We start from the raw sequence: 13,623 nt of genomic DNA, 5'->3' as shown, positions 1-13,623 counted from the left end.
ATATTGATTCCTAGGCTCTATGGGTGCTGGACTAGTTGGTCCTTCTGTGGCTTGATCCAGCTTTGTTACGATTCAATGCAGACACATTGTTCGGATTAATAATAATAGTAATAATAATAATAGTAATAATGTTAACCCCCCCCAAAAAAGCATCACTTGGAGCTAACAAAATGTGTTCAGTAGCCAAACATGCAATACAGCTTCTGCCCACCATGTGGCGCCTTCCACTAGCCTTTAAATTTCCTTCCTTTTTCCATTTTCATCCCTGGGTTCAGTTTCGTCTCTTTAATAAATGTCCAGAGGGGCACCGGGTTGCAGAGGCCTGTCTTCAATATTTTCAGACTCCTCACCGCTGTTATAGGAATTCTAAGGTCTTATATATGTATATATAAAATAAATGTTCATAAATGTACAAGGCAAACACACACGTATAAGTATATAAACCCTGTGTCTGAAATACAGTGGTACCTCGGGTTAAGTACTTAATTCGTTCCGGAGGCCTGTACTTAACCTGAAACTGTTCTTAACCTGAAGCACCACTTTAGCTAATGGGGCCTCCCGCTGCCGCCGTGCCGCCGGAGCACGATTTCTGTTCTCAACCTGAAGCAAAGTTCTTAACCTGAAGCACTATTTCTGGGTTAGCGGAGTCTGTAACCTGAAGCGTATGTAACCCAAGGTACCACTGTAGTCCGGGAGAGCAATCTAATTATTTACCATCTCCAAGGAATGGCCAGGCTTCCCAGAAAAGGCAATCAGATAAGGCATTATTTAAATAGTTAAATAATAGTTCAAGCTCTGGTTTTCCCAGTAGTGATGTATGGAAGTGAGAGCAGGACCATAAAGAAGGCTGATCGCTGGAGAATGGATGCTTTTGAATTCTGGTGCTGGAGGAGACTCTTGAGAGTCCCATGGACTGCAAGAAGATCCAACCTCTCCATTCGGAAGGAAATCAGCCCTGAGTGCTCACTGGAAGGACAGATCCTGAAGCTGAGGCTCCAAGACTTTGGCCACCTCAGGAGAAGAGAAGACTCCCTGGAAAAGACCCTGATGCTGGGAAAGATGGAAGGAACAAGGAGAAGGGGACGACGGAGGACGAGATGGTGGGACAGTGTTCTCGAAGCCACCAGCATGAGTTTGACCAAACTGCGGGAGGCAGTGGAAGACAGGAGGGCCTGGCGTGCTCTGGTCCAGGGGGTCACGAAGAGGCGGACACGACAAAACGACTCAACAACAAACAACAATCCTGGCAGACAGGAGAGAAGCAACACACTCCAATTTCTGTTGTAGACCGCCTCCTTCTGTGATGTATGTATGATGTTTTGGGGGTGGTCTTGAGCTACAGAGTGGGCAATTTCAAAAGTCTATATAAGAGCTTGCACACCAATGTTCTGGGTTCCTCCTCCCTCCTGCGTGGGGTGAGTGGGAATCCTGTTGCAACGGTTTAATAAAGATCAGGCTTACTAGCTGCTTTGCTTCTCAATATTCTCTCTGCTTGGCCTCTGTTATTTTCTCCCACCGATAGAGAACCTACTTAAGGACTCTGTAAGGGCTCTTAGATACCTCATAAGGGAAAAGGAGCAGTAATTTTCTGATAACACCGCCTTGCAAACACCCCAATAAGTCCGTCCTTGTGAGCTGTGAGGGATATCAGGAGAAGGGAGGGGAGAAAATCATAGAATTGGTTACAATAATTCACACTGAAATGGGAATGGCTATGTGTAGGGTTGGACGCGGGTGGTGCTGTGGGTTAAACCACAGAGCCTAGGGCTTGCCGTTCAGAGGGTCGGCGGTTCGAATCCCCGCAATGGGGTGAGCTCCCGTTGCTCGGTCCCTGCTCCTGCCCACCTAGCCGTTTGAAAGCATGTCAAAGTGCAAGTAGATAAATAGGTACCGCTCCGGCGGGAAGGTAAATGGCGTTTCCGTGCGCTGCTCTGGTTCGCCAGAAGCGGCTTAGTCCTGCTGGCCACATGACCCAGAAGCTGTACGCCGGCTCCCTCAGCCAATAAAGCGAGATGAGCGTCCAACCCCAGAGTCGGCCACGACTGGACCTAATGATCAGGGGTCCCTTTACCCTTTACCTATGTGTAGGGTTGAAACGGCTTAACTTTGGGGAAATCGACTGCAGGACTCTGAGGTTATTCTGGGGGCTGCCAACACAGCCAGTTCTTCTCCATCGCCAAAACCGTTCTCTCTCAGTTTTCGCATCCGTTGCAAAACGAAATTTAGAAACTTTCCAGAGAAAGAAAGCAGGAAGGTGTATCAGAACCTTGATACCAAGTCGTGAACCCAAATCACGATGAAGACTCAATTTTTAAAAGGGGGGTGCAGGAAAATGCAGGGTGGTTTCTGCTTTCAGAGCAGAAACGTTTTGCAGATTTCTTAACAGAACAAAACCTGGCAACCTGTTGTTTTAAATATTTTTTTTATTAAATTTTCGCTTTTACAATTTGAAATCCTCATTTTAACATCCTTAAAATCCTCATTTTAACACCCTTAAAATATCAGTGACTTCCCTTCTCCTCTTTCCACGGTTTATTTTGCATACCATCAAATACTTTACAAAAACTAAACCATTATCGCACCCATCCAAACTCATTTGCGCTGTCGAATTAATCTTAACGCTGCCAGCTTTTTCATGTGTACACAATATTTCCCCATATACTTCAGTAAACGTTTTCCAGTCTCCTCTAAACGTATGTCCTTCTCATTCTCTTATTCTGTATGTTTAAGTCTGCAAGCCTTTTGTCAGCTAAAGTGCCATTCTTCCTGCAGTCCTCGCTCGTTTTCCATTTTGCGTAAAACCTGGCAACCTGCTGAACCAAAGGCTAAAAAATAAAATAAAAATATGTATGTCATTGGCCCACACCCCATGCAATGGTTTCCGGAAGGGTTTTTTTGTTAACTGGCCTTCCTCAGCCTTGCAAGGATGCAGCCAGCGGAGGAGTTGCCGTGGCAACGCAAAAAGGCAGACACTTAGCATCCTGGAGCTATTAGAACAGAGGCCTCCCAAGGCTGACTCATCTTGCTAAAAGCCGGCTATCAGCAGAAATTGTTCAGGCTTTAAAGGTGTTTGTCGGTTTGATGCATTGGTTAAAAATGACCCCACAGGCGCAGGGAGGCAATGGGCAATGCAGCAGTTAGGGTGCTCCGACCTGGGCGAGACTTAGGGTTCGAATCTTCCCACTCGGCCGGGAAGTCTCACCGGGCGGCCGTGTCGCTATATTCGTGCGCCCCCAGCCTGACCCACCTCGCAGAGTTGTTGTGAGGATTAAATGGGGAGAACCGTGGACATGAACTTCTTGGAGGAGGAGAAAGAAAGAAAGAAAGAAAGAAAGAAAGAAAGAAAGAAAGAAAGAAAGAAATTGTAGAGTTGGAAAGGGCCACAAGAGTCATCTCTCTCTCTCTCTCTCTCTCTCTCTCTCTCTCTCTCTCTCTCTCATCTATCATCTATCTATCTATCTATCTATCTATCTATCTATCTATCTATCTATCTATCTATCATCTATCTATCATTTATCTATCTATCATTTATCTATCTATCTATCTATCTATCTATCTATCTATCTATCTATCTATCTATCTATCATCTATCATCTATCTATCTATCATCTATCTATCTATCTATCTATCATCTATCATCTATCATCTATCATCTATCATCTATCTATCTATCATCTATCTATCTATCTATCTATCTATCTAATCTATCTATATCTATCTATCTATCTATCTATCTATCTATCTATCTATCTATCTATCTATCTATCATCTTCTCTCTTTCTCTCTCATTTTCTGTTTTAGAATTAAGAATGCTCATTTAAACATCCTTAAAAAATCAGCGACTTCCCTTCTTCTCTTTCCATGGTTCATTTTGCATATCATAAATCCCTGCATATTTTACATAAACTAAACCATTCAGCATTCCATTACAGTGGCACCTCGGGTTAAGTACTTAATTCGTTCTGGAGGTCTGTTCTTAACTGAAACTGTTCTTAACCTGAAGCACCACTTTAGCTAATGGGGCCTCCTGCTGCCGCTGCACGATTTCTGTTCTCATCCTGAAGCAAAATTCTTAACCCAAGGTACAATTTCTGGGTTAGCAGAGTCTGTAACCTGGAGCGTATGTAACCCGAGGTACCACTGTATTATCTAGTCTAGGGTTGCCATTCGTCCGGAATTACCCAGACGGATCCAGGATCTGTCCGTCAGAAATAGCATCTGGGTGGAATTTCCGGTAAAATATAGCCAGGAAAATCTGGGCAAATTTCCTAAGAAGCAGCTCTAAAACTTCCCTCACTGCCCCTGACCCCAGAACCTTTTCCCTCGCTGCCTCTAAGCTCAGGCTCTTTTCCCTCGCTGCCCCTGACCCCAGTCCCTTCTCCCTCGCTGCCCCTGACCCCTGACCCCAGGCCCTTTTCCCTCGCTGTCCCTGACCCCAGGCCCTTTTCCCTCGCTGTCCCTGACCCCAGGACCTTTCCCCTCACTGCCCCTGACCCCAGGACCTTCTCCCTCACTGCCCCTGACCCCAGGCCCTTTTCCCTCACTGCCCCTGACCCCAGGCCCTTCTCCCTCGCTGCCCCTGACCCCTGAACCCAGTCCCTTCTCCCTCATTTTCCCTGAACCCAGTCCCTTCTCCCTAGCTGCCCCTGACCCCAGTCCCTTCTCCCTCGCTGCCCCTGACCCCAGGACCTTTTTCCTCACTGCCCCTGACCCCAGGACCTTCTCCCTCACTGCCTCTAAACCCAGGACCTTTTCCCTCACTGCCCCTGACCCCAGTCCCTTCTCCCTCACTTTCCCTGATCCCAGGCCCTTTCCCCTTGCTGCCCCTGACCCCAGGCCCTTTTCCCTCGCTGCCCCTGACCCCAGTCCCTTCTCCCTCGCTGCCCCTAACCCCAGGACTTTCCCCTCGCTGCCCCTGACCCCAGGCCCTTTCCCCTCGCTGTCCCTGACCCCAGGACCTTTCCCCTCGCTGTCCCTGACCCCAGGACCTTTTCCCTCGCTGCCCCTGACCCCAGGACCTTTTCCCTCGCTGCCTCTAAACCCAGGACCTTTTCCCTCGCTGCCCCTGACCCCAGGCCCTTTCCCCTCGCTGTCCCTGACCCCAGGACCTTTCCCCTCGCTGTCCCTGACCCCAGGACCTTTTCCCTCGCTGCCCCTGACCCCAGGACCTTTTCCCTCACTGCCTCTAAACCCAGGACCTTTTCCCTCGCTGCCTCTAAACCCAGGACCTTTTCCCTCACTGCCCCTGACCCCAGGACCTTCTCCCTCACTGCCTCTAAACCCACGACCTTTTCCCTCGCTGCCCCCGACCCCAGGACCTTCTCTCTCACTGCCTCTAAACCTAGGACCTTTTCCCTCGCTGCCCCTGACCCCAGGACCTTCTCCCTCACTGCCTCTAAACCCAGGACCGTTTCCCTCGCTGCCCCCGACCCCAGGACCTTCTCCCTCACTGACCCCAGGACCTTCTCCCTCACTGCCTCTAAACCCAGGACCTTCTCCCTCACTGACCCCAGGACCTTCTCCCTCACTGCCTCTAAACCCAGGACCTTTTCCCTCGCTGCCCCCGACCCCAGGACCTTCTCCCTCACTGACCCCAGGACCTTTTCCCTCACTTTCCCTGACCCCAGGCCCTTCTCCCTCGCTGCCCCTGACCCTGGGCCCTTCTCCCTCACTGCCCTTAAACCCAGGACCTTCTCCCTCGCTGCCCCGGACACCCAGAACCGCCCGCACAATGTCCCCCTGTCCTTCCATTCCCTCTTCAAAAGCCAGCTTTTCCCATGCAACCATTGGCGCATTCCCCTGTTCCCACGCACGATGTACTGCGTAGTCTCCTAAGTGCCACTTACCTGAAATCGCTGCCTCTCCTCTCCTCCCCTCACCCAACCCATTTATCTTCTCCTACGTCCGCATTATAAATTGCAAGCCCCTTTGCTTGGGGGGGGGGAGGGCAGAGGGACCTCCCCCCGATTCTGCAAAGGGGCTGGGAGCCTCTTCTTCGTACAAAATGTCTGGAGAATATTAAAAACCCAAGCTGGGGGACCTTGCAAGGAAAGAGAAAGCAGGCAGCATTTCAAAGCTCTTCCCCAGCTCCTTATATATAGACGCATTTTAATATGGGGATGGGTGCCCTGTTGGATTTCTGCCTGCTGCCCAGCTCTTTAAAGGACCAGATTCGAAAAGAGGCAACCTCTGCTCAGTAGTGATGCATGGAAGTGAGAGCTGGACCATCAAGAAGGCTGATCGCCGAAGAATGGATGCTTTTGAATTGTGGTGCTGGAGGAGACTCTTGAGAGTCCCATGGACTGCAAGAAGATCCAACCTCTCCATTCTTAAGGAAATCAGCCCTGAGTGCTCACTGGAAGGACAGATCCTGAAGCTGAGGCTCCAGTACTTTGGCCACCTCATGAGAAGACTCCCTGGAAAAGACCCTGATGTTGGGAAAGATGGAGGGCGCAAGGAGAAGGGGTCGACAGAGGATGAGATGGTGGGACAGTGTTCTCAAAGCCACCAGCATGAGTTTGACCAAACTGCGGGAGGCAGTGGAAGACAGGAGGGCCTGGCGTGCTCTGGTCCAGGGGGTCACAAAGAGGCGGACACGACGAAACGACTAAACAACGACAACAACCGCTGCTCAATTCTGCTGCTTCTCCTCATCCTGTCGTCTCAGTGATTATTTTTCCTCCCTGAGGTCCTGGCTTGTTTCATGTGGGTTTAATCTTCCCCATAAGCTCGTCTTGAATTAAGAAGCAGCAGGTGATACCTTGGTAACGTAGAGAACTAGGTCACACGCACAACTTCCCCAAGCAATGCAAACGCAGGAATCTGCATTATCACAGATCAGATCGTTGCTCCAATAATGGCTACACTGAACGGCAGCAGCAGGTCTCCGGGGTTATGGAAGGAGGGGAGAGCGAGAGAGAGACCTTCGTAGTCCTATCTAGAGATCTGGGGAACCTTCCGCATGCAAAACAAAATGCTCTGTCCCCGAGCCGTGCTCCTTTGGCTAAAAATTAAACGAGGCGCTAGTCCTCATGATTGTAAACATTTGTTGTTGTTGTTTAGTCGTGTCTGCCTCTTTGTGACCCCGTGGACCAGAGCATGCCAGGCCCTCCTGTCTTCCACTGCCTCCCACAGTTTGGTGAAACTCATGCTGGTAGCTTCGAGAACACTGTCCCACCATCTCGGCCTCCGTCGTCTCCTTCTCCTTGTGCCCTCCATCTTTCCCAGCATCAGGGTCTTTTCCAGGGAGTCTTCTCTTCTCCTGAGGTGGCCAAAGTCTTGGAGCCTCAGCTTCAGGATCTGTCCTTCCAGTGAGCACTCAGGGCTGATTTCCTTCCGAATGGAGAGGTTGGATCTTCTTGCAGTCCATGGGACTCTCAAGAGTCTCTTCCAGCACCAGAATTCAAAAGCATCAATTCTTCAGCGATCAGCCTTCTTTATGGTGCAGCTCTCACTTCCATACATCGCTACAGTGGTACCTCAGGTTAAGTACTTAATTCGTTCCTGAGGTCCGTACTTAACCTGAAACTGTTCTTAACCTGAAGCACCACTTTAGCTAATGGGGCCTCCTGCTGCTTGCCACGCCGCCGGAGCACGATTTCTCTTCTCATCCTGAAGCAAAGTTCTTAACCTGAAGCACTATTTCTGGGTTAGCGGAGTCTGTAGATCAAACCTCTCCATTCTGAAGGAAATCAGCCCTGAGTGCTCACTGGAAGGACAGATTGTGAAGCTGAGGCTCCAGTACTTTGGCCACCTCATGAGAAGAGAAGACTCCCTGGAGAAGACCCTGATGTTGGGAAAGATGGAGGGCACAAGGAGAAGGGGACGACGGAGGACGAGATGGTGGGACAGTGTTCTCAAAGCTACCAGCATGAGTCTGACCAAGCTGCGGGGGGCAGTGGAGGACAGGAGTGCCTGGCGTTCTCTGGTCCATGGGGTCACGAAGAGTCGGACACGACTAAACGACTAAACAACAACAAGTAACCTGAAGCGTATGTAACCTGAAGCGTATGTAACCCGAGATACCACTGTACTGGGAAAAAGTTCTTTAATTCCTCCTCACTTTCTGCCATCAATGTTGTATCATCTGCATATCTGAGGTTGTTGATTGTAAACATAGGGCTGGTTTAACAGGGGCATAAGAAATTGCCTTCTCCTGAGTCAGAACCTTGGTCCAGCTGGCTCAGGTACCCCAGGGGTCAGCAAGGTTTATCTTGCCTAGGCCGGATCACGTGCGTGCCCGCAATTTTCGGTGTCTGCGTACACGTGATTTTTGGTGCCGCGGACCGAGTCCCTGTCCCTGCACCGTGCTGCGCTTATTTGGCACAGCGCATGAGCGGGCGGCTAAGTTGGGGGGTGGCTAGTGGGCCGGTCAAATGATCTCCAAGGGCTGCTTCTGGCCCATGGGCCTTAGGTTGATGACCGCTGGTTTACCCTGACTGCCAGTGGCCCTGGACATACATGGAGGTGCCAAAGATTCTCCCCAAAACTGTTCACTGGCGTTACCATTTTAGAAGAGGCTTCCCCTCTGACAGCGCGGGCGTAGTGTAGATTATAATATATGCTTTGATGGATAATAATAATAATAATAATAATATTTTTTTATTTGTACCCCGCCCATCCGGCTGGGTTTCCCCAGCCACTCTAGGCAGCTTCCACAAAGACCAAAAATACACTAAAATGTCACACATTAAAAACTTTCCTGAACAGGGCTGCCTTCAGATGTCTTCTGAATGTCAGGTAGTTGTTTATCTCTTTGACATCTGACCAGAGGGCGTTCCACAGGGCGGGCGCCACCACCGAGAAGGCCCTCTGCCTGGTTCCCTGTAACTTGGCTTCTCGCAATGAGGGAACGGCCAGAAGGCCCTCAGCGTCCGGGCAGAACGATGGGGGTGGAGACGCTCCTCCAGGGATACTGGGCCGTTTAGGGTTTTAAAGGTCAACACCAACACTTTGAATTGTGCTCGGAAATGTACTGGGAGCCAATGTAGGTCTTTCAAGGTGTTATGTGGTCTCGGTGGCCGCTCCCAGTCCCCAGTCTGGCTGCCGCATTCTGGATTAGTTGCAGTTTCTGGGTCACCTTCAAAGGTAGCACCACGGACAGCGCATTGCAGTAGTCCAAGCGGGAGATAACTAGAGCATGCACCACTTTGGAGAGACAGTCTGCGGGCAGGGAGGGTCTCATCCTGCGTACCAGATGGAGCTGCCCTGGACACAGAATTCACCTGCAGCTCCATGGACAGCTGTGAGTCCAAAATGACTCCCAGGCTGCACACACCTGGTCCTTCGGGGGCACAGTGACCCTATTCAGGACCAGGGAGTCCTCCACACCAGGCCGCCCCCTGTCCCCCAAGAACAGTACTTCTGTCTTGTCAGGATTCAACCTCAATCCGTTAGCAGATGTTGTTATATGGTCCTCCAGATGTTGCTAGGTTTTACCTACCATAATTCCTGATCATTGGCCAAGCTTGGCTGGTTGCCTAGGATAGCCTAGGCGCAAAGAGATGATAGGAGCAATAACAGAGAGTGAGAAAGAATCATTGTTAGGAGGTTCAGACTGTATTAAGAAATTGGTAGAGAACGTTTGCGCCGGAGAAACTTAGCCCTGAGTTAGTCTGGTAGATTTCCATTTTGTTGTTTAGTCATGTCCGCCTCTTCGTGACCCCCTGGACCAGAGCGCGCCAGGCCCTCCTGTCTTCCACTGCCTCCTGCAGTTTGGTCAAACACATGCTGGTGGCTTCGAGAACACTGTCCCACCATCTCGTCCTCCGTCGTCCCCTTCTTCTTGTGCCCTCCATCTTTCCCAACATCAGGGTCTTTTCCAGGGAGTCTTCTCTTCTCATGAGGTGGCCAAAGTCTTGGAGCCTCAGCTTCAGGATCTGTCCTTCCAGTGAGCACTCAGGGCTGATTTCCTTCTGAATGGAGAAGTCTGATCTTCTTGCAGTCCATGGGACTCTCAAGTGTCTCCTCCAGCACCAGAATTCAGAAGCATCAATTCTTCAGCGATCAGCCTTCTTGATGGCCCAGCTCTCACTTCCATACATCACTACTGGGAAAACCATAGCTTTTACTATACGGACCTTTGTTGGCAAGGTGATGTCTCTGCTTTTTAAGATGCTGTCTAGGTTTGTCATTGCTTTTCTTCCAAGAAGCAGATTTCCTTACTTAGAGTCAAATGAGAGGTGGCCTTTCTTGACCGCCCCCTCCGCCCCCACAAAAGGGTTTACATAAATTGCTGTGTTTCTGCTTCTCTGCATCCACTTACAAAAATGGCTGCTGTTTTCTTTAGCAGCCAAGCTCTGATTTCCTTAGCTAAATTGTACGAGGGGCCCTTGGCGCTTTTCTTGGTGGCTTTTCGCTCCCAGGCCAGCGCTGCTTCTTTTCAGGCCTGCATTCCAAAGGCAAAAAAAAACCAGATTTGCAATCTTCTTCCCCCTCCACATGCTGCTGAGACCCTTGTAAAATGAATTTGGTTTGGAACTGTTTCAGACCACCAAATTTTGCAATTAGCGGAGGTAATCTCTCTGTCCGCAGCCCTCACATTAATTGACTTTTTTCTTCCTTTTGCTGATACAGCTTGAGGATTGTTTCATTGTTCTGTCCTTAGATTTAATTCCAGATAATCCCCCCTCCCCCAATTCTTTCCTTTAAGCACTTAGTTGAAATGCAATTACGCAAAGTGTATCCTAATGAATTCCTGTTGCGTCAAAGGATACAGATAGCTACAAATATAATAATGGGTGCTGTACCTACCAAAATTCAGGGGCATTGCAAACTTTTGCAACCATATTCTTTCTTTCTTTTTTTTGCAGCAATTCTGGAGTTATGTTTCCTTGGCACGCTGGAGTTTAGAGAAAAGAACATACCGTATTTTTCACTCTATAAGACGCACCAGACCACAAGACGCACCTAGTTTTTGAAGGAGGAAAACAAGAAAAAAAATATTCTGAATCTCAGAAGCCAGAACAGCAAGAGGGATCGCTGCGCAGCGAAAGCAGCAATCCCTCTTGCTGTTCTGGCTTCTGGGATAGCTGCGCAGCCTGCATTCGCTCCGTAAGACGCACACACATTTCCCCTTACTTTTCAGGAGGGAAAAAGTGAGTCCTATAGAGCAAAAAATAAGGTAATAGCAGCCACACAAAGCCTCTGGTCAAATCGAATACATATAGTATGTTATATATATATAGTCAAACCACCAACTTTCTATCATTCTTTTTTTGCAGCTATTCTAGAGTTATATTATGTTTCCTTGGCAATATGGAGTTTAGAGAAAAGAATATAATAGCAGCCACACAAAGCTTCTGGTCAAATCAAATAGATGATAGATAGATAGATAGATAGATAGATAGATGATAGACAGATAGATAGACAGATAGATAGAGATACAGTGATGACTCGCAAGACGAAATTAATCCGTTCCGCGAGTCTCTTCGTCTTGCGGTTTTTTCGTCTTGCAAAGCAAGCCCATAGGGAAATTTGTCTTGCAGAACGACTCAAAAAACGGAAAACTCTTTTGTCTTGCGCGTTTTTCATCTTGCGAGGCATTCGTCTTGCGAGGCACCACTGTATATAGTAAAACCACCAACTTTCTATCTTTTATGTTTTGGAAGAGCTGGCTTCAGTTAAATTTGCTACCCTATTCTCAGTGGGAGAGGAGAGAGACCACTGCTTGGAGGATACCGTACTCATAAAGGAAGTTTGCAGAAATTACAGATTTCTAGCTTAGCCGAAAAACCAGGAAAGAAAAATAAAACGGATTGTGATATTGTCGCTACTGAAAGGTCAGGAATAAAGCATCCGCTGGTCAAATCTTTATGCGCTCCCGAAAAGAAAAAGAGAAAACGTGTGACACACAAGCACACGCACACAAAGAAGACATTAAATTTGCACGTGCTGATTTGTATGTGTACGCACAAAATTTAGGAATAATTACTATAAGAAAGTAGGAACACAATGCATCTCACTGCAGTAGGGGAGAGTGGGAGCAGGCAAACTCCGTCTGTTGTTCGGATGCCAACAGGGGGTGGGCAGTGCCAAACTCATTCACACAACCCCCTTGCTATTCCCCCATGTTGTTGTTTAGTCGTTTTGTCGTGTCCGCCTCTTCGTGACCCCCTGGACCAGAGCACGTCAGGCACTCCTGTCTTCCACTGCCTCCCGCAGTTGGGTCAAACTCATGCTGCTAGCTTCGAGAACACTGTCCCACCATCTCGTCCTCCGTCGTCCCCTTCTCCTTGTGCCCTCCATCTTTCCCAACATCAGGGTCTTTTCCAGGGAGTCTTCTCTTCTCATGGCCAAAGTCTTGGAGCCTCAGCTTCAGGATCTGTCCTTCCAGTGAGCACTCAGGGCTGATTTCCTTCAGAATGGAGAGGTTTGATCTTCTTGCAGTCCATGGGACTCTCAAGAGTCTCCTCCAGCACCATAATTCAAAAGCATCAATTCTTCGGCGATCAGCCTTCTTTATGGTCCAGCTCTCACTTCCATACATCACTACTGGGGAAACCAGAGCTTGAACTATACGGACCTTTGTTGGCAAGGTGATGTCTCTACTTTTTAAGATGCTGTCTAGGTTTCTCATTGCTTTCCTCCCAAGAAGCAGGTGTCTTTTAAGTTTGTGACTGCTGTCACCATCTGCAGTGATCATGCAGCCCAAGAAAGTAAAATCTCTCACTGCCTCCATTTCTTCCCCTCTTAAGATTATTTATATTTAAACTGGACTTGGACCTAACAGCTGACAAAGTAGCCATCACTAACCTGGGGTCCTCGAGGCACCATGCCCAGGAAGGAACTTAAAAATGGAAAGCGTAGTGCTGGTGGTCAACAAAGGAGGTTTAAAGACTGTCGCAAGGCAAATCTAAAAAAATGTTGTATAAACACCGACAACTGGGAAACACTGGCCTGCGAGCGCTCCAGTTGGAGAACAGCCTTTGCCAAAGGTGTCGTGGGCTTTGAAGACTCTCGAACTCAGGACGCAAGGGAGAAATGTGCTAAGAGGAAAGCACGCTTGGCAAATCCACACCGGGATCAACTCCCGCCCGGAAATCAATGTCCCCACTGTGTAAGGACGTGGGGATCCAGAACTGGCCTCCACAGTCACTTTAAAAACTGTGTTTATGGAAGACCATCTTACTTGGCTATGAGGGATTGCCAAAGAAGAAGACCCCAAAACCTCTCAATAAAAGCCTAAGATCAGACCATTTAGTCCCTTTTCTCTACACTAAAAAGAAGAAGAAGCTGCAACCGTTCCTCATCGTGGGGGTCTCTCCATCCTCCCCCCCCCCGATAATTTCGCTTGCCCTTTTCTGAACCGGAACAGTACACACCATTGCAAATGGGGGTCGCCCCATAATATATATATGTGTGTGTGTGTGTGTGTATATATGTGTGTGTGTGTGTGTGTGTGTATATATGTGTGTGTGTGTGTGTGTGTATAATATATCTGTGTGTGTGTGTGTGTGTGTATATACACACATACACACATATATATTACACACACACACACACACATATATATATATACACACACACATATATACACCCACACACATATATATATACACACACACACTATATACACACACATATATATACACACAGACAGACACACTGACAGACACACTGACA

General features: G+C 48.5%; 1 long non-coding RNA gene across 1 annotated transcript in view; it reads left to right on the top strand.

Annotated features, from left to right (window-relative positions):
- Positions 1 to 348: 348 nt before the first annotated feature.
- The window catches only part of LOC307207314, a 73,589-nt gene continuing 60,314 nt past the window's right edge, over positions 349 to 13,623 (top strand). Inside the window, exon 1 of the long non-coding RNA XR_013834636.1 lies at positions 349 to 676. This is a non-coding gene — a long non-coding RNA (uncharacterized lncRNA). The remainder of the gene's footprint in view (positions 677 to 13,623) is intronic.

Source organism: Podarcis cretensis, assembly GCF_951804945.1.
Source record: "Podarcis cretensis genome assembly, chromosome: 18".
In the NCBI taxonomy this organism is placed as follows: domain Eukaryota; kingdom Metazoa; phylum Chordata; class Lepidosauria; order Squamata; family Lacertidae; genus Podarcis; species Podarcis cretensis.
This window is presented reverse-complemented; position numbering and strand designations above follow the sequence as displayed.